The following is a 22,175-nucleotide window of genomic DNA, read 5'->3' on the forward strand; positions in this document are numbered from 1 at the left end:
GTACAAGCACCTATTTTGGATACCTTTAAGAAATGCTTAGATGTTTATCTTGCTGGGGTGATTTGACTCCTTGGGCAGGAGGCTGGACCCGATGATCTCACAAGGTCCCTCCCAGCTCAAATGTCTATGAAATCTTTGAAATCTATTTATCTGACCCAAGTTCTGGTTTCCTCTAATTAGCTGAGTTGTAGTAGCCATTGATTTGATGTGTCAGCAAAAGACACATGAGAGAGTGAACTCTCAGTAATTCGAAGCAGATTCCTTATGTCAGAATTGACTGTCTTGCTTACTTCTTTGCATCTATTTATATATTCTTTCATATGGAAAATCCTCTTGTGGTATACCTTAGTCTGTGGATATATCTTGTGGATATTTTAGTTTGTTTCTCACTGGGACACAGCCAGCATCATTTATGGCATTTATGGGAGACTTAAAAGATTTTTAGGAGAGAACTTTAGGATAGGATTTTAGTACAAATTAAATGAGAAAAAATATTTATTGTTAGCAAATCATGAGTTAGCACTTGTTAAACAGGGTAAACAGCTCCATTATTCAAACTTGTTTTTTATATTACAACTTTACAAGTAATTCATCTTTGGGGAGGAATTTTTCATGATTTTTCTCTGTCCAGAAAATGTTTTAAAGTTTTAGGGTAGTCTTTTCTTAGTTCTTTTTGAGCTACAATAAACTGCAATTATTACATGCTTAGTAAGAATGACTATTTATTACTTTATTACTAAATAATTTGACATACAAACTTTACCTGCCCCCTGAAAAATGCATCAAGGAATATCATCATAAAAATATCTGTTTTAAAATATATATATTTAAAACCTGTTTTAAAAATGTCTAAATAATTTTTGGACAGGGGCTACCAATACCATTTCAGTGAACAGGAGTACTCAGATCAGGAAAATTACTTGAATATGTGTTTCTGGACCTAAGCATATACATGGATAGAAAAAAGAAGGGAAAACAAAAGAAGGAGGCAATGAGGAACAAAAGTTAGAAACTTCTGGATATGTCTCAGCTCACTGAGAGAGCCATGCCCTTTTTATTGCTTGTTTTAAAGGTTGACCTTTGTCTCAGTCAGGGCTATCCAACTTTTAAGTAACTAGGGGCCCCACTCCACACAGACCACACCAACGTGAGCCACGGGCCACATGCCATGCAGACATCCACCTGCATCACCCTCAGCAACCTGACTGTGGGCTTCTCTGGCACTGAGAGCTATGCCACCGCACCCTGCCGTGCACCATGGGGCAGGGGTAGAAAATGAAAGCCAGAGGAGGGAGAGAGAGACCGGAAAATCGGGCAACTGCTTCATTTTAAGTGATGGGGGGAGCAGCAGCTAGTGGGAACCTACCTGCCATAAATTAACCCCTCACAGGCCAATGCAGCTTGCCAGTTGACAGCCTTGGTCCAAATTACACTGAAGCACTGTCCCTATCTGGGTTGTTTCTTGTTTTTAACTTGTGTGTTTTCTGATGGGGGAGGGGGTTTAACCTTTATTTCTGTTTCTAACTCCTGCTTATTTCCTTTTTCTTATTTGTAACTCATTCCTTATTTTATTAGTAATTTCTATGTATTTGAGTTTTTTTGGGTAGTGCAGGTCCCTTTCTTGAGCAATAAGAAACATTTTTCATCTAGCCTGTGAGAACTTTTTTGCTTTCACACTTCTTCCTTCTTGCCTTCCCAAAGGTATGGTCTTTTTTTATCCAACTCTTTCCTTCAGAAATGCTAAAGCCCATTGTTGATAAAGAAAAAGTCCAATGGGATGAGCACAATTCTACCAAAACCTTATTTTCCTGTGAAAGGGTACTGTTTTCTCTCCTAGTGCTGGTGGGACATTTTATCATGCACCCATTAAAAATTGACTGTTGGTGGGTCTCCTCATTTATATGCAAAGGTAAGTGAATTTGGAACCTGATGTCTCTTGGCAGGAGGCTGGCTTTGGTAGAGGGTAAAAGAGATAAAGGGCGAGTGAGAATGCCATTTTGTGCCACTTTGTGACACTTGTATGGGCACCATTACTTTCCAATGGCTTTCAGGGTGGTTGGGGTAACATCTTTCGCATTCTCTAGGTTTTGCATTCACTTTCAGACTACAATGGTGTTTTAGGAATTTTTCGCTTGGCTTTGCCATGATCCTCTGAGTTCTTCCTTCGTCCCATGGTGATACCACCATAGCAAAGACCATCATACCAGTCTTCCCTGCAAGCAATCTGGCCACAGCAACTCTGTCTCTTGCAACTAGTAAAAAATGTTAAGAGCTTTTACAGTTATCTTTCTCTTTGTGCTTCCATTGTCTTTTTTATTTTTATTTTTTTTTGGGGGGGGGTATCAGTGCTTTTGGCTACAGTGGCTTTGAAAGTTGCACCTTCAGTGGCAGTAGCAAGGCTGATACTTATGAGGAAAATAAAAAGGTGCTCCAGGGAGGACATGTTCATGGGCAAGTTGAAGAGTACACATAAGGTCAAGAGTCAATGGAATAAGAGTACACTTGAGTAGCACTCTGGGGCTGGAATGGAAAGGAAATGTGTTAAGGAAGAGGTGGAAAAAAAGGCCAGTGCCTTAGCATGTGCACTAGAACATGAGGGATCAACTGAAGACACTCAATGACCCTCTTCCCTGTTTCAGGGAAAACAGTCTCACACTTGTAGCCCAGAACATTTTGACTTGCCTGCACTACCCTGAGCCAGACACTGATAAGTCTCTTGCACTTTCTCTTCCTTCAAGATTTTGCATAGCTCTAACTGCTTGGGTTATTTTCTTGCGGGTTGCTTGTTTTGTCGGATTTTCCCTGCTGAAGCTTGAAGCCATTGTACTTCGTCCTGTCCTCTATGGCCACAGAGGAAAGCCTATTTCCATCCTTTCTGTAATTGTTTTCCAGGTATTTGAAGACTGTTTATCAAATTCCCCCTCAGTCTTCTCTTCTCCAGAGTAAATAACCCTAGCTCTTTAAGTCTTTCTTGAAAAGTCTTGCATCCGAGGCCCACCATCATGCTTCTTGTTCTGCACTGGCTTTTTTCTAACCTCTCCACATCCTTCTTGAATCATGGGGCCCAAAACTGGACACAGTACTCTAGATGAGGCTTCACTCTGCTAAACAGAGTGGAAGAATTGCTCGAGGGTGCAGACAGAAGTGCAGCTCCCTGCTGTAACTGAGAACGCTTTGCAGGAAGTGTTCTGAGTTACTAAAAGTCCCCTGGACAGATGTTCACTGCTGGTTCCTGGGGGGGAGGAGAATCTAGCTGCTGGCTGGGAGCCTGCAGCCAGTTTCCCCAAGCAGTGGCCCCTCTTCTCTCCCAGCCTGTTCCTGTTTCAGAATGGGAAGAGGGAAAGGGAGCAGCGGGAGCTCATTCTAGGGGTTTGCCAGCTGGCTCTGAAGGGTGGGGTGGGTGTATGGCAGTTCCCACCCCACCTTGGAGAGGGGCTCCAATACACCCGCCTCACCCTTCAGCAGGGGCTGGAAATGCCCCCCAGACTGAACTCCCTCTGCCCCCTTTCCCCCATCCCATTCTGAAAATAGCAACAGGCTGGCAGACAGTGTGGACAGAAGTTACAGAATAAACTTTTTAAAAATGTCTTCATCTGACCCCTCATGGCTCAGATTTTCACCTGATCGGACATTTTTTAAGCTGTCTGCAGCCATGCACTTGTGTTTGGTCATGGCTATAAACTGCTTTCTGTGGCCAGATCGGGTGAAAATTGTCACTTCTCTCTGCTCTGATTTGCAAGTGACACTTATGATGTCATCTTGCACTTTCTCATTTGGTAACTGAAACTTTCCTTGCTGCTGTCCAAATTGCCCGTAATATACCACTCCCAGGCCCCACAATCTTTTCATCAGAAGGTGTCATATTGTGTTTCTAATTCAGTCAACAGAGCTACGTGTGATGATAATGAACAGGGCTGACAAAAGCATGAACTGGTGGCTTAGCACTGTTAGCTACAGTTTATTATAAAGAATGTCCAGTGTTCGTATAGTCTCAGGCTTTATGCAATTTCTCAGGATATCTCACAACTTTTAGCAGTGTTGTGCTTACATTTATTGCAATTCTGAAAAAAGCATCAAATAAAATTACCAGATTTAAAAGTTCCTTTTTCCAAATAACCAGGATGACTTGCACATTTAAGGCTCAAAGGCTGACAATAATGATGGACTCACTAATGAGGAAAACTCAGCCTTTCCAGTTAGCTCTTGTAGGCATATGTTTCCCAGATTAAAGGTAGTTGTTAACTGCCCAATGCAGAATTCATTGTCCTGGTCATCTTGTAAAACCAGGGTTTGTTGATCTTCATTTATAATGCTCGGTACACCTTTTTTTATAAAGCAGATGTACAAAATAGGATCATTTTGGTGGTATGATGGAACAGTATATGGATGTGGCTTGGGAGCAGTCTTTTAGGTATGGATCCTAAAAGAGACTTAGTCAAATGTGATACTGGGGATTCATACAACTAAAAGTTAGGCATCTGGCTCTGGATGCATAATATGCAAAGCCATGGGAGGCTTCCAAGTTCTTTTTACTTCAAATAGTGAGAGGTAGGTGTTTAGGGTTAAATTCATGACACTCAGCAGTGTTGCACACTGAAGCTTACTATAATAGGAAGTGAGGAAGAAAGGTGTGTCTGAAATCTTCTCTCTCTCCTGGACTTTGGTGGATGTTAGCTGCCCATCAAGAACCCTGAGTGAGGTACCTCTATGAGTCTGGGATTCACAGCCTTGAAACCTTTGTCTGGATTTGGTCCCTTAAGTTGTCCATTCAGTCTTCTCTTTTAAGGTGTGGAGGTAGGGCCCATCTCTGCTACAGTAGTCTAATCATTGCAGCACTCACAAAGAAGAGGAGATCTGAGTTCTGGGCTCTACTCAACTCTAGACATGGATCTAGGTTCTAGTCCTGCTGCCAGATTAATTTCTATTTTTCGGTTTTTTTAACCAATAAGTGTTTAATGTAAAAAAGTAACTTGTTTTAGCAGTAGACTTCCCTCCTTCCAGGAAATCATCACAAGAGCTGATCCACCTTGCTTGCTTTTATACTGCTATCATGCGTCTTCTTTTGTGGAATAGGGGTGGGGATGGGAGATAGGGAAACCTGAAGCATTTAGGGAAAAGGAGATTAGGGACAACTGGGGCCTTGTCAGCAGCTGGGGAAATCAACTATAGTCTGACCTCTATATCCCACCATACAGTCAACAAAGACTAGTCAGCTTTTGTTTTTCACCACCTTTGTGACACACGGCTCTTTTGCCTTTTTAGAATGATAATCACGGTGTATTTTACTGTTGGTAAGCTGAAGAGCTCGCACCTTTTTTGTGCTGTACTTAGAAACGGTCTGCTTTTCTCATAACTTTTTTTCCCACTTGTTCTGAGAACAACTTGTTGCTGCAGTTGTTACCATAGGGACTGGAAAGGTTTTCAGCTGACTCTCGCACAGTTATTGCTGGCTGCTATAGAAGTCTGTACAATTCCAGTAGCATGACACTGTTATCTGTCTTTATTTTACAGTTTATCTTTTCTGTTAAGGAAAAAATATATTCCAAGTCTGGGCAGTTCACAAAAATCAACAAGGAACAGAGGGCATCTCATTAGTGCAGTATTTCTATTTCTTTTCATGCTGGCTTCTTAAAGACACTTTGAAGACTAAATTCAGTCCCTTTAAAAAAATACTTTAGATCTGAGAGTGGGGATTGCCCTTAGGCAAATAAATGTCTAATTTTTCGCCAGCTTTCATGTTTCATGCTTTATCCTCCTAGACCTACCAGGCACACAGGCCTATTCAAGATAACAGACAGTTAACACAAAAGACACTCCATTTGTTGGGAAATGTAGGGATAGAAACATTCCTTGTTATTAGTCATTAGATCAAAGCTACATTATAGAGGAATGCCCTATCTGCATTCACTTAACAAACAGTGATAGGCTAAAACTTCCAAACTGTGATTAAATTATATACACAGAGTCCTATTAATTAACCTTTAAAATCCTGATTTTTCATTTTTAAAAACAGTGAGCACCCCAAGTTCACATTTCTTTCCACCTCTTTCCACCACTCAGGGGGAAGCATGCATATTCCTAATCAGAAAGGTCCCCACACTCATGCCTGTGTGAGTCATTAGTTGGGACTGTGATGTTACGTGAGAATTCATGCATACTCAGATGTATTGGGTGTCTAAAAATATCATGCTTTAATGTACATGCACATTGATGGCAGAGAAATACCAGACATTCCTTTAGGTTTTTTAAAGTGAATGTGCACAAATGTATAAAAAAAGAGTCAGTTCTAAAACTCAAAATAACTTCCCAGTCAAGCAAGGCACTTTTAGCAGAGCATGTATGCTAATTGTTCATAGTTTTTTGTTTCAAATAATATTCAGCTGTAGTTTGCAAAGTAGTAGATCTTCTACTACCCCCAGCTATTCAGGCAACTTGACTAAGTGTAAAGAAATCAAAGGAAAGGCAGAGGGAGGGCTGCAGTCAAAGAAAATTGCTGTTGAAACAAGGGAATTTTCTTTCCTGACAGACTTTTTTAAGACAAAAGGGTATTTGTTTTCCTCTTAGTACCCATGGTGGCATGGCTTTTATTAGAGTATTAACAGGCCAAGGTTACAGCTGTCCTGGATCACCAGCCAGCATTAGCAGCCAAATAGTCTAAAGTAATCTATGAGAGCACAGCTGTCTCACAATACTAGGAAGCGAAGAACACAGAATGAATAAGTGTGTCAAGGAGAAGCGGGAAGAAGGGACAAGATAATTAAAGATATTGGAGAATACAAATAACGTGAATTATTCTGAGAGTTAGCTCTCATTAAATGAATGTGGAACTTGAAATTCAGCGAGATCAGCTGCTATGGGGCAGAGATGGATTAAAAGCAAGCCTTTAAATCCAGTCTCATTCGATCCAGCAGGAGGAGGGGAAGAATTAGAATGGAGTTCCCAAGCACTACTGTGTTTTTTTGATTTCTGGTCACAACCAAAGGTCACAACGATTTTCTGTTGGGATACAGTCACAGTCTCGCACGAATTCTCAGAAGAGTACCCAAAGCTTCTGCCAAAATCTTGTGATAGTTAACAAGATTTTGGTACTGTTGAATCTACTGCCGAACCAAACCCTAACTCTGATTAGACTTCATGCCTGTACTTTAGAGTCAAGCTTGAACTTAGGCCAGGTGCAAAGTCTGTCTCGTCAGACCATCTCTGCTAAACAAATTTGGCTGATATTTTGTCACTGTTGGAATAATCAAGTAGTTGCAAGGCTGTAACCTTCTATTTTTAGGACTTGCATGTATAGAGTTGTGTTTTTCGTCCTTCATGGGTGAAGATGACCGCATCCAGTGGGGGGATGGGACGGAAGGAGAGAGAGAAGAAGTAGGGAAGAAAAAGGGAAGGAAAAAAGAGAAAAGGAGCAAGAAGGAAAAGGAGAAAAAAGGGAAAGGGAAGAGAACAAAGGGGGATGGAAGCTAGGTCACGTGAGTACATAGGTGACTTATAAGTCTGATCTTTTCTTTGAACAATCTGCTGCAGCAGGGGCAGGAGAGCGATGAGAACTGGACACTGGAGGGGTTTTTTTCCTGGCCGCGGGTATCCTTGTACTGCTTCTTTGGTGTGCTGCGAAAGCATAGTCCATTTGACAGTTTACCATAGAAGACTTTCTTTGGCAGGCAAGCATCTGGCATTCTTGAGAGGTGGCCGGCCCATCTTAGCTGTGCCAGTTTCAGTAGAGTGTGAATACTGGGGAGAGCTGACAATTTTGAATTGGCTATTTAGCTGACTATTTATAGATACCTTAATATTTATAAATATCATTGTTTTAATCAGATGTATGTAAAATGGAATGTCCCTTTGAAACTTTTCAGTTTTTTGTTGTTACTGTGTTTTTTCTCAAGCGGGCCCAGTCCTTGTTGTAAATCAGAACTTCAGCATAGAAACTTTAGTTGGTAGTTGAACTCTGATTTTATTTATTTGATTATTCAGCTACTTGTCTAAATGATTCATGGTGCATGTTTTTGTTTCTGACTTAGGCAGCTCATTACATGGAATAAACACTGTCTGTGCAAATGGAAGTCATAACCCAGTATGGAGAAAAAATGCTACAAGACTGTACAGTGCTCGGTGTTTGGCAATAGCCCCATATTTCCAAAGAACTTTTGCTGCCAAGAGTCTAAATCATCAGGGTGAGCTAAGCAGTTGGCTAAATCTGTTATAATATGCTGAATGATCGTCTGCATGGATCCCATTCTTTGGGGTGGATTCTATTCCAACTATTAGGTTTCTAAATGAAATTAGGTGCTTAAGTGCAATTTTATTCTACCATGCTCGAACACATAAATAGTTAATACAAAAGGTGAATAGGTCTTCCTGCTTCTCATTGCTTTTTTGTGACTCAATCACAAGTGTAAGATGGTGGCATGTTATAAAAGTCAATATATTCATAGATTTTCATGGACTTGAGCAGATTAGAATTGCAGTTAGGTTTTTAAATCTACTTAGATGCCCAACAGGTGCTGTGGAATCTGGTTCATTTGTGGTCCAGTGGATGTGTCTACACAAGATTCTTTACTATGCAGTAGCATAATTTACTGCATAGTAACGCATGTGTGTCTATATGTGCACACACTTACCATGCAGTAAACTTTGCTACTCAGAAGTAAATTTGTTACCTGCAAATGCAAGTAGCAAATTTACTCATGAGTACTTACTGTGCAGTAACACACATGTAGATGTCAACTAGGAGCATATTGCTCAAAGTCAGCCCTGCCACTAAGGGGCCAGCCTCCCTACAGCCCCAGGGCCCAAGGGCGGGGAGCCTCTCCTAACCTAGGAATGGCCCACCTCTAGGGCAGCCCCAGCCATAGGCCCTTTAAAAGCCTGCAGGTAGCTTGAGCCCTGGGGTACAACAACAGGGAGCCTGGGGGGACTCTTGGTCTTTAGTGCCCCTGCACAAGCTGCAGGCTAACTGTACCAGCCTGCATGCAGCCAGCTGCCTGGCACTGCAGTGCCGTGCAGCTGCCAGGCTTACACTGTCCATCCAGCCCTGCAGGCTGCTGCAGGCTCCTGCCAGCACCAAAGCCATGCTGCAACTGGCTCCTGGCCACTGGGGCCAGCGCAAATTGCCTGCAGCCAACCCTCGGACCTGGCAGGTGCTGCAGTACATCACTTCTTTGCACAGCTCTTAGTCCCAATCTGTGTCCCTGGGCTGGGTGCTGCCAGGCCTGGCAGTACAGGGACAGCTGCGCAAAGGCCTGGAAAGCTGGCATGGGAGCCCTGATGGCATCACCACTGATGCTAGACTCCACCACCCAGGGCCCCAGCAGGTTGAAGGAGGAGACTGGCAAACTTGTAGTACTGTGGGGCAAGGTGGAGGTGCAGCGGCAGTTCACATGGCGCAGGTGCTCCAACACCCACATCTATGAGGGGCTGTCAGGCTGGATGCAGGAGTGTGGGCATGACCGGTCAGTGCAGCAGTGCCACATAAAGGACAAAGCCTTCTGGGCACAGTTGGTCAGCATCTCTGACCACAATTGTTAGGGAGTTCCTGCAAGTTCATCCCTTTTATATGGCAACTGGACAGTATGCTTCTGCCCTGGAACCCAGGCCAAATCTGCGGGGTCATGTCACTGGGGGAGGGTCCCTCAGGGCGCTAGCAGCCCATCCCGCTGAGTTCCCCACCCCCAGCCTCCACCACCAGCTTGTGGAGCCTGGGTCAGCGCCTCCTCCAACAGCTCCTTAGTCTCAGCCCCAGGCATGAAGTGTACTCAGCCATGTCACCACTGGCCACAGCAGTGCCAGCTCCTCCCTGGGGGTGATCCTGGCTGGGCACCTGCATGCTGTGTTCCACTGCCCAGTGAGTCTGCCAGGAGCTGCATGCTATTGCCGCAAGCCAGAGCCAACTGGAGCCACTGGGCATGCCAGTCCTGGCCACGTGGTAAGCCCCGTACTTGGGTGAGGGATTTCTCGGCCCCAGTCCCAGCCCTGGCCCCAGCTCTGGCCTTGGCCCCCCTGTTCCTCCTTCCTGCATGGCCTGGCTGCTCTCTCCTGGCCCTCATGCAGGGAGGCAGGAGACAGTCCAAACAGTAATAAGTATCTCTGCTAGACAGCTGGCAAGCAGGGCAGGCACAGAGCACAGGTCAGCCCCTATCCATGCCTCTGATTGCCAGCCTTCTTGTGGCGCTCAGAGCTGTGCATGTTACAGAGGGTATTAACCCTGAGTCTGCCACTGCTCCCAGCACTTGCTAACTTTAACAAGGATCTAACATTCCTTAAATTTAGAACCTGCTAATTGTAATGTGTAAGCACATCCTAACACAACTATCTGCCTCTCTCTGCTCATATAAATATTAATCTGAGTAGAACCTATTATAGCCAACCATCCATCATCTGGATCACGGTATGCATAAGAGATCTAGTCAGATGCCTGATGAATCCGCTTGTGGCTGACAAGCCCAATTTGAGGGCGACATAGCTTGTTACAAATTTCATAGATCCATGTGCTGTCTGAATCGGAGTCCAAGTTTACAACATGCTGCTTCCTTCTTGCTTGCTTTGCTTCCATCCTGGATCAAAGGCGCTTCATGTTGAGCTGCACCCAGCGCCAGATGTTTCCTCCAGATTGGACTGGATTCTATGCACTCCCCCCCGGCTTTGATGCCGAACAACTTTATATCATTTTTGCATGGGATGGTGCTGCCATAGAGGGCAACTTTGCCTTCTAGAACCATCTTGAATCTCGCCATACAAAATATTCTTGGGGATGCATTCTACTCTCATCCTCCTGACATGGCCAAACCATTGCAACCCCCTCTTCTCAATAGTGGTTTTTAAGTGTGTCAGTCCTGTATGCTCCAGTACCTCATGTGCCTAGCATATGTAGTCCACATTTCTGAACCATAAAGTGGAGATGATAGTACACAAGTCTCATAGATTAAAATCCTCATTTTAGTTCATAGTTTGTTGCTATTCCATGCACTTTTTGTAATAACCCAAAATTGTAATTGCTTTTCCAATTCTTTTAATCAGTTCAGCTGGAAGATCAAGATTCCTGCTGATCATAGAATCCAAGTAGCAAAAGCTGTCAATGATGCCAAGAGATTTGCCCTCCAGAGTGATCGCAGACATTAGTCCTTCCACCCTTGGGTACATGATTAGTCTTCTTGAGACTAATTGTCAACCCAAAGGCCTTACATGATTCAGAAAATCTGCCCAACAGATTTTGCAGGGAAAAGTCACTGTAAGCAATAAAGGCTGCATCACCTGCAAATGGGAAATCTTTCAGAACCAGCTGTTTCATCTTAGTTTCTGCTCTAAATCTTGCGATATTGAACAAGCCTCCACATAGTCTGGTTTGAAGATATATGCTATCAGTACTGTCTTTGAACGCATGAAGAAGCAGGAATGAAAAGTGGATGTTAAAGAGCACATTGGCTAAGAGCACAACCCCTGTTTCACCCTGTTGTTGCTATCAAAGGTATTTGATTCTTTGTTTTTGTATACTACTGTTGCCTTCATACCATGCCATATAACTTTTTACAGAGTTTTTCCTCTTTTAAAAAGACATAGTTTTTGTCCTAAAGATCTTGTAATCCCTGAAGGACCATTGCAGATCTCTTCAGGATGCTGATAATGGAATAATTTCTCTGATTATTGTAATTTGCCATTTTAATGGAACATATTGCTTCATCTATGTTAAAGCATTAAAATCAACCAATGGGGCATCGTATAATTAGACCATACTAAGGCCACTTCAAGCACGAATGTCTACATGTTAATGCTTGTTAATTCATGTGAAGTTTCTTCAGAATGTCTCAAAGTAATCCCACTTCAGGTGAGGGCTAACTCTGCCCTGTACTATCTAGCTTGTCTTCGGATAACTACAGTCTGCTCCACAGAGATTAAACAAGAAATTTGCAGTCCTCTAGCATTTTTGGATGCACTATACCAAGACTCCCCACGCCAAACTTTCCACTCTCCCAAACTCTGTTGCCCAGGGGGTAGAACTGCCCAGGAGCAGGCAGGGCCCTGTCAATGCCAGAGTGGGGGGGGGGAGGGGGGCAGGGGTTGAAGAGGCAGAAGCATGGAGCTGGGAGGTGGAGAGGCATGGGAGCATAGCAGCTGTGGCTTCCCTTTATAGGCCCCTGCATTCTCATCAAGGGATAGGGAATGGTGAGACAGGGCTCCGCTGTGGATTTAGGATTCTGAATCCATAGCCAGCATGGCTTCATCATGGGCAGGTCTTGTTTTACCAACCTCATCTCCTTTTATGATCAGGTGACTTGTCATCTGGATAAGAGAAAGGAGGTTGACATTATATACCTCGACTTCCAAAAAGCTTTTGATATGGTATCCTATGATTTTCTCGTGAGAAAATTGGAAGACTGTGGACTTAACTGTGAGACAGTCAGGTGGATAGGAAATTGTGGGGTAGGACCCAGAGAGTTCTAATGAATGAATCTGTGTCATTTTGGCGGGAAGTGGCCAGTGGTGTCCTGCAAGGGTCAATCATTGGTCCAGTGCTATTCAACATCTTCATCAATGATTTGAATGTGGGGGTGAAGAGCTCACTGGCCAAGTTTATGGACAACACCAAGTTATGGGGAAGTGTGGTCACGCTTGAAGATAGGCCGTAGATACAGGGGGACCTAGACAAGCTTGCAAGTTGGGTAGACTGGAACCAGATAAAGTTCAACGTTGAAAAATGTAAAGTGCTCCACCTTGGGATGAACACCTATGGACTTGGCAACACCAACCTGACCAGCACTATGAATGAAAAGGTAATAATAGACCACAGTATGAACATGAGCCACCAACGTGACACTGAAGCCAGCAAGACGAACAATACCTTGGCATGCATCAATTGATGCATCTCTAGCAAAACCAAGGAAGTTACTTTCCCACTCTACTCAGCATTGGTGAGACTGCAGCTGGAGTTCTGCATCAAGTTCTGGGTGCTGCACTTTAACAAGGAAGTGGTAAAGCTTGAGAGAGAATCCAGAGAACAGCCAGCCCTATGATCAGAAACTTGCGTGGCAAGCCAAACGAGGAAAGGCTGAGGGCTCCGGGACTCTTCAGCCTGAAAAACAGAAGGCTGAGAGGGGACTTGGTTGCAGCTTACCACTACATCAGAGGTGTACATCAAGGGCTTGGTGAACAACTGTTCACCAGGACACCCTTGGAGAAAACTAGGTGTAATGGTCACACCTGGAAGACCATTTCAGGCTCAACATTAGGAAAAACTACTTTACAACCAGGGTGTCCAGACTGTGGAATAAGCTCCCTCCAGAGGTGGTGCAATTGTCTGCCCTGGAAATCTTCAAGAGGAAACTGGATGGTCACCTTGGTGGGGTTATCTAATCCCAGTTGTCTTCCCTGCTTGGTGTAGGGGGCTGGACCCAATGATCTTCTGAGGTCCTTTCCAGCCTTACAACCTGTAAATCAATGAATCTATGTGAGGAGTTCTCCACTGATCCCTGCCACCCCAATCTCAGCCCCTCCAGCTTTCCCTGAAAAGTTCAATTAACTTTGGTTATTCAAGCCATAGCATAGTGACCCACAATTTCCATGCCTTCACCCCTCTCTGCCTTCCAGACCCATGTTCCTTCTGCTGCAAGCCCCCCCTCTAACCCATAGCAGCAATAGAGCCCACTGTCTTGGCTTCTAGCCACAACTCTGCTCACCAAACTTCTAGTGGCAAGTCAGAGCTGTGCAGAAAAGAAACAGTATTAACCCTTAATGTGTGACTGTTTACAGCATGTTTTAACTTTAACACCACTTAACATTCTACAGATTTAATATGGTCTAAGCAGAGCTTCCTACCTTCATCTGGTTCCAGTCTAAGTTTTAAAGGGAAATTGAGTCATCCTATCGGAATTCTAAATGTTCTTTCCCATGACGTGGAGGGCCAGGATGCCTGGTAAATGGATGTAAGGAAATTACTTAAAAGGATTATTTTGTCTGTAGTGGGCTAGAACTGGAATGTGAATCCTTGTATGTTGTTATGAACAAGTTATGGCATCAACTTTTTGGAAACCTGTATAAATTATACATTTGTATTCAGGGCCAAATATGAAATAGTGCTTAAGTCATTGGCATCTTACCTGAACTCACTGAAGTAATCCTGATCCCAGGCAAGCTGTTCGAGAAAATTATGCTGGCACACATCCAGGAGGGACCAGCAGGGGACTGCATGCTTAGGGGCAACCAACATGGGTTCATCAGGGACAGGTCCTGTCAGACCAACCTGGTGGCCTTTTACGATCAGATCACCAGATCATTGGATGCAGGGGTAGCAGTGGATATAATCTTCCTGGACTTCTTCTTCTCACCCCGTTCTCATTAAGAAACTGGGGGGCTGTGGTGTAGACACCCACACAGTCAAATGGGTCGCCAACTGGCTGGTGGGCCGCACCCAGAGGGTGGTAGTGGATGGGTCCTTCTCAACCTGTAAGGACGTGGGCAGTGGGGTTCCGCAGGGCTCGGTCCTTGGGCCCGCACTGTTCAACATCTTCATCAGTGATTTGGATGAGGGGGTAAAAAGCACCCTGTACAAATTTGCTGATGACACTAAGATGTGTGGGGATGTGGCTACATGGGAAGGATGCAACAGGCTACAATCAAACCTAGACAGGTTACAAGGGTGGGCGGATGAGAATAGGATGGGTTTCAACACAGACAAGTGCAAGGTGATGCACCTGGGGAGGAACAACTGGCACCATACCTACAGGTTAGGGAACTCCCCTCTTGTCAGCACGGAGGCAGAAAGGGATCTGGGGGTCATCATTGACTCCAAGATGAACATGGGCCGGCAGTGTGGAGAGGCAGTTAGGAAGGCCAACCGCACCTTGTCATGCATCCACAGACGCATCTCGAGCAGGTCCAAGGGGGTGATCCTCCCCCTCTATGTGGCACTGGTCAGGCCGCAGCTGGAGTATTGCGTCCAGTTCTGGGCGCCACACTTCAAGAGGGATGTCAACAGCATGGAGAGGGTCCAGAGGAGGGCCACACGTATGATCAGGAGACAACAGGGCAGGCCCTCTGAGGAGAGGCTATGGGACCTGAACCTGTTCAGCCTCCACAGAAGAAGGCTGAGGGGGGATCTTGTGGCCTGTTATAAACTAGTCAGGGGGGACCAGCAGGCATTGGGGGAGTCACTGTTCCCCTGAGCACCGCCAGGAGTGACCAGGAATAACGGTCACAAGCTGGCAGAGGGTAGGTTTAGGTTAGATATCAGGAGGTACTACTTCACAGTCAGGGTGGCTAGGGTCTGGAACCAACTTCCAAGAGAAGTGGTGCTCGCTCCTACCCTGGGGGTGTTTAAGAGGAGGTTAGATGAACATCTTGCTGGGGTCATTTCACCCCAGTACTCTTTCCTGCCATGGCAGGGGGTCAGACTAGATGATCTGTTCAGGTCCCTTCTGACCCTAGAAACTATGAAACTAGAAAGTTTGGGGAAAACCCAATAAGTACTATGGTCCTGATAAACAATTAGAGCTGATCAAAATAGGTTTTTGTTACTTTTAAAATGGAAACGTGTTTTAGATCAAAACATGTTTATTTTGATCACAATTAATCACAGTTTCTGAGTTCTTTTACTACAGAAAGCAAACAAAAATAGTTTTCAAAAGACTGAATAATGTTTGTTTTTTATTTATTTTATTTTTTATTGGCTTCTCTGTTTTAGGGGGGATGAAATGGTGTGTTCAATTCACTGAAAGACATTTCATTTAATTTTTTGGTGTATCCCACAGAACATTTCATTCAGATTTTTACATGGAAAATAGCGAGTATTTTTATTAATTATGTTCATATTATTGTCAAATGTTTATCTGCTAGGATGCTTTTCATCCATAGATATTAAAATTCTTACAAAGGAAAAAGGCAAGGTAGAGGTACATCTTATAGACTGAATCGGAGATGCATAAGCTTCTGTTGTGTCTTTTCCCAAGATCTCAGCATAAAAGAAAAATGTGAGGAAGTATCTGTAGTGGAATGCCGGGCTAGCGATTCCGGCACCGCTTGGGGAGCCACGGGCTTTACAGAGTGGGCGAGTGCGCGGCTTGTGGGGTGGGATTGGAGGTAGCTTTATGACCGCCTTCAAGGTTCGCCGAGTTGGTGCAAGTAGACGACTAAGAGTAAGTTGTTAGTTTTCTATAATAAGTTTGTAGGATGTCTGTTGGTTCACGGGGTTCCAGAGTAAGCCCTTGCGTTCTAACCCGATGGGCTAGGTGCGGCTGCCAACTCCTTAAGTCCCAGAACTAGTCAACAGCTCATTGAGATAGGGTGTTAGTGGTAGAAGTTATTATGGAGTAAATATAAGGTAAAGTAAAAATTTGTTTTATTCACTCACCTGGCCTCACCCTCTTACGAATAAGAGGGGAGACCGGCTGGAACGAAGTTGCAGTAAATATAAATATAGAAAGCGTAGATATGCTGTCTAAACTACAAAGAGAGGCAGTCAAGAGGTGGAGTCTCCGATGTTTCTTCAGTTACAGTATGCTGGATACAAAGGGGGTCTGTTGGCCCACAGGGTTCACTAGTGAGCCCTTGCTTTCCACCCGCGGGATAGGTGCGGCTACTCACTAGTTAGTCCTAGGACTGGTCAACAGCTCATGAACAGGATGATAGATAACAAAACTGTAACGCGGTGAATCGCTGTCGATTGTCGGATTTTCGAGGCCTTGGTTTTCGCTGGGATACGCCCAGGCGGGGAGGCTGAGGACTGGCTACAGGGTGATCAAGCCTGAAAGGGTCGTTCAGTCGTCGTCTCTGCTACTTCTTGCCTCTATGCCTCTTTATAGATGTTGGTTGGACTGCCTCTGTGACACTAACTATGATATAAGCTAAGCATACAGAGATAGGATAGTTTTCTTTTACATAATAGTTACTAGGTAGATTTTCTACATAAGTTTCATTTCTGTAGGAATGACGCTTATAGATAAGAAATGAAACTTACAAAATACGCATGTGCAGCTTAATACAAGCGTGGGAAAATATAAAGCTTTCATTTTGATTAGAAGCCAAAACTACAAGGTTACATAAATGTGAGAGTGCCGCACGGCAGTTATACAGAAATAAAATAAGATATTTACAGTATCCAGCATCGGAAAAGATTCTTCTGTTCCAGCTGTTCTATTATGACAGCTTGAGCCATTGAACGTTCTGTCTCCTTTTGAGCTGCTCCTTTTCCTGTCTTGTTTCTCCAGTTTGACAGTTAATTTGTTGGCTTCCTGCTCAGTTCTGCCTTCCTTCACTTTTCTTTCATAGCCTGTTTTCTAGCTTTTCTATTCTCCGTGCTCTCATTTTTGGAACACGTCTGTATGGATACTTTTGGCAGGTCAATGTTGTTAATCACTTGCATGCGTTCAGTCTACTTTGCTGTAAGACCTCTAATATGCAGTCGGATTCCAGACTTACTGGAAATTATAATTGGTTTGGACATTGGGAGATTCTCACTAAGTTCTGAGTGATCAAACAATTTTGAGCATATACTCCAAGCAAATTTTCAGTCTTATTTTTCCTTTACGTTTCCTATTAACTAAAGCTGAGATTTCCACATCTTCATTTCTCATTGAGGTAACTCTCTGATTTTTTTCTGCATTCAAAAGCATTGCTTTTTCAAACACTTCAACCTCTGGATTAATATACTTACATTTGTTAGGAAGTGCAAGAAACAGAATAAAAAAATCCTCAGAGTCTCCATTAGTAATTGGAGTTGGTTCAATAGAGTTCCTTCTCAGGAGAAAAAATATGAAGAATAATATATGTATATAGAAATAAGGTAGGGAAATCATGAATTCAAAGGTAAAGAAAAATGTAAATAAGCAAATATGTCACTCAAATATATAAATGCAGCTCTTACCATTCCATTCTATACTTTTTATTTCTCTCTACTTTCTTTTTTGCTATTCTAATGGAGAAATCTGAACTTCAGGCATTAAAGCTCAATTGTGATTTATCACATACCTTATATGATATTATTTCTGCTTTCTGCTTAGCTAACTGTAATTCTTATAATTGGGTTTCTGGCATGAATAACTTGTTTTCCATGGATATTATTGTGAACATCTCTGATATAACTCAATTACACAAATATTTATGGAGAGAGGTTGCAACAGAGGGGGCGGGGTGAAACATAAATTGCTTTAAAATGTGAGTATTTGTGGAAGAGATTTGCTATGTTTATGCAAATCTATTAATAATAAAAGAAGTTTCAGGGATCACTATTCTGAATCACTGGTCCATCTGGTGCTGTGTCTTGTCTCTAACAATACCGGATGCTTCAGAGACAGCTGTAAGAAACCCTGCCGTAAGTAGCTGTGGAATACCCTAACTGTGGGAAAGTTGCTTTCTTTCCTTCAGTAATTAGAAGTTGATTCATGCCCTGAACAACGAGAATAGATATCTCTTAGGAAATGTCTGTTTATAATCTTAAATCAATTCTTTTGATATTTTTATAATATGTATAGATGTCCATTATTGTTTGGAATCTTGTGAAGGGTGTCAACTTCAAAAATTTATTGCATATATCTTATCAATCTACACTCACTTGTTGTGGTATCAGAATGAAAAGGGATGTCATATATCATAAATAAATCAGGGTTAACAAAATTCACACTCTCAAAGCAACCATCTATACTTAAGGAAAAGAGAAATCTTCAGATGAATTTATGGTCTGTAAAAAAACCCCAAATGTTGGGTTACTCTGTTTATACCAGGGTGTCCAACCAGGATTTGGAGAAACTGAGATGACTCAGATGTATTATTCAATAAAAGTATTAACATTAATCCCCAAAGAAAATATCTTGTTTTAATCCACAAAAGCAATTCCCACTGATAGCAACAGCAGCTGTAAAAGGAAAGAAAACAAGGTAATATGTGGGTTTGATGAAATGCTTCTTTATACAAAAGATTGGATAACCAGGTATATTCTGTACTTTAAATGTGCTACACTATATAGTATTAACAGTTTGGAATCTGTATGGAAATTAAGAGAAACAGCATTTTAGTAACTAGGGAAAGTGTGAATGCATCAAGTACCAACTTTTGTTAAGAACTTGTGAGTTAGCCCTAACACTGAGGGTCCCCCATTTCCTGGGCAAGTCCTTTCATCACAAAGCTACTGAGCAAGTAGTAGGTAGTCTTCTTTTTCCTACTTAGTGGCCTTTGCTGTTTAAGCCTAGACAGGGGATTCAGGCTGTGAATCACTCCTTAGTAGGCATGTCTAAGTTGGAGCTGCAGGAAATAGCATAAACATGGCCTAACTTCAGAAAAGGGGTGAAATTGCAGGCACTTCCTATTGGTTGGCATGTGCATTCCCCTGCTTAGCTTGCTGGCTTCTGTAAAAGTAATTCATTATCTGCATTTTCATTATGGAGACCTAGGATGCTTAATTAATATTTGTCACAGTCATGCCCAGAAGCACAGCCCCACAGTATTGTACATTGTACAAACACATCGGTAAAGCCAAACCCCATCTCCTGAATAAGCAAGTTGGGATGAGAACCAGAAGTGCTAAGGTTTGAAGTACACTCAGGATAGTGTCAGAGCCAGAAAGAAAATCCAGCTCTCTACCCTCCTACTCTGCCTTATCTGCTAGAGTATGATGCATCCCTTGACAGTGCTTGTCCTCCTGTTATTCCAGGCCCCTTAAAGTGACTCTCTGCATCTACTAGTATGCTTTAAACTTTTTATTAGAGTGCAGATCAGGATCAGCCTTATGACAGGGCAGCTTCCCCATCTCCCCCACCCTTCCCCCGCTGCATGTAACCCCCATATATTGGAACAAAACTTGCAGATCAGAAATAAAAATTGGGATTTTTTCTTTACATGTTGTGTCTTTAATGCCATAGGGCAAGAAAATAGTACAAAGGTTTTACAAGTACGAGGTGTTGACAGGCTAACTATAAAAATGGGAAATCTGCTATCTTGCATAGAAAAGCAAACTGGCAACGGTGCTCGTGACAATGCCTGTAGCTGTTACAAGTGCTGAATGTAGTTTTTCTAAGATGAAACTGATAAACAATTAGACAAGATCAAATATGAGCCAAGAACAATCTAAGTGTTTAAGTCCTCTCAACTCAATATGAAATTACACTGCTGCTTGATGTTGTCACACATGGTTTTTCTGGAAAAAAGCCTGAAAAGTTTTCTTACAAAGTTAAATTAACACTTGCTGTCATAAGAGTATTTTTCAATGACACCAATATGTATCCTATTTTGTTTGTAAATTGTTTTAGCTTAGAGGTGTCAAAATCATTGGGCCCTGTACGTTGGATAAGTGGTGCAGGGCTAGTCCACAGGCTGGATGAATGATGCAGGTGCAGCCCCATTGGCTGGATTGGGGCTAGAAACCCCACCTCCTGCTCCCCACTCCCCTCTGCATACTGGATCCAGCACATTTAGCACCTTCTTTGGCTTGTCTGGGGTTGTGCCACATATACCACCTGTGTAGGGCCAATCTGGGATACATGCAGCACAGGTCCCCAACTGGCCAGGAAGGGTGACTAATGAAGTGTGAGTCCTGGGCCCTGCATATAGGCCTCAACTCTGAGACCTAAGGATAGCACATGGGCTGGATGATGGAGCTCTGCAGGGTGTTCTCTTTGACACCCCTGATTTAAATGGTGGCAAACTTTTGTACCTTTAATTAATTTGTACACAAACGTGCTTAGAATACACATTCTTTTGTGGTATTTTTTGATATGGAAACTGTAGGCTGCCAAAGGGCACACCTGCAAGGCTGGCACTTTTCCCAAAGTGTGCCTCTGTCACTGGCCATGTTTGCTCTAGCTGCCTAGGGTCCTGTTCCAGGTCCATGATATGGGAACCCAAGCTGCCCTTGTAGCATAGCTTGGAAGCCACTCAGGCTCCAGGTGCCCTGCTCCTGGATGCTTCTTGCTTTGGTAAAATTCAAATCCCTGGCTGGTTCCTGAAGCCCTGCCCAGGCTGTTGATGGGGCTTGTGCAGAGCCCCAAAGCTCTAAACAAAAGAAAAGCATATCTGTGGATTCACTCTATTGTCCTGAGGCAGCAGGTCCACTGATTCCCACTTCTTCTTCAGGGGTTCATCTGGGGACAGTCCCAACAGCTATAGCTCTCCCTTTCTGGTTGTCTGATGCTCTTCTTCCTTTCCCTCTTATCCTCTCCAGCATCCCTGGTCACCTGACCTCCTGATCCAGTCATGTGCTGTTGCCTGACAACCCAGCTCCAAGTTGATCCTGATAAGGTGTGTTGAGTGCTAGGAAGGAGAACACCTAGCTCTTTGTGAGTGGTGATTCCCCCAGCCCTAAGGTGAGGGATCCTAAGGTGAGGATGGGGGAGGCAATGGAATGGAAAGCCACAGAAAGGCTCTAGGGTACCTGAGATGCCCTACCCCAGCCCTCCTTCTAGTCATGGTGTGGGGATCCTGTTACAGTAACATACCCATAAACCACCTAATGTATAGTTTTTAAGAGGTTCTATGCTTTATTTTTGCCTTGCTTTCTACAGTTGATAAGGCTAGCCTTGGCATGGGTAACAATGGTAATGGATAACAGTAATGAACTGGAAGGGCATGTATTCACACATGCAGATCAGGAGAAAACTGAAAATGGAGAGCTGTTGTGACACAAATAATTCATAGATGTCAAAGCCAGAAGAGGCCATTGTAATCACCTAGTCTGATCTCCTTCATCTCATAGGTCATGGGACTTCACTATTGAATCTTCTTTGAGAAAATCTTTAGTCTGGAGAAGAAATTCCCTCCCAGTCTTCTAACAGAAGCCTTCAACTCCCTGAAGTGGGGTTCCAAAGAGGATAGAGATAGATTGTTCTCAGTGGTTACAGTGGTCTCAAGTTGCAGCAAGGGAAGTTTAGGTCAGTTATTGGGAAAAACGTTCTCATGGGGAGGGTAGTGAAGCACTGGATCATGTACCCAGAGATGTTGTGGAATCTCCATCCCTGAAGTTTTTAAGACCCAGCCAGACAAAACTTGGCTGGGATGATCTAGTTGGGGATGGTCCTGCTTTGAGCAGAGGGTTGAACTACATGACCTCCTGAGGTCCCTTCCAACCTTAATTTTCTGTGGTTCTATGAAAAACATCTAATTTTCATTAAAACAGTGCTAAAGGTGGAGAATCCAGTCCAACTCTTGGTAGGTTGTTCTAAAAGTTAATTACTTCCATTTTACTTCTTGCCTGAATT

General features: G+C 43.4%; 2 long non-coding RNA genes across 3 annotated transcripts in view; both read left to right on the plus strand.

The window, feature by feature from the left end:
• The window catches only part of LOC149872702 (uncharacterized), a 55,339-nt gene that overhangs the window by 21,099 nt on the left and 12,065 nt on the right, over positions 1-22,175 (plus strand). The window lies entirely within an intron of this gene.
• LOC149872703 (uncharacterized) lies at positions 8,031-21,849 on the plus strand. Its single transcript, XR_016439792.1, has 3 exons — positions 8,031-8,177; positions 21,143-21,219; positions 21,674-21,849. It is a non-coding gene; the product is annotated as an uncharacterized LOC149872703 (long non-coding RNA).

This window comes from Crocodylus siamensis, chromosome 1 (assembly GCF_052110815.1).
Source record: "Crocodylus siamensis isolate JL-2025a chromosome 1, ASM5211081v1, whole genome shotgun sequence".
In the NCBI taxonomy this organism is placed as follows: Eukaryota; Metazoa; Chordata; order Crocodylia; family Crocodylidae; genus Crocodylus; species Crocodylus siamensis.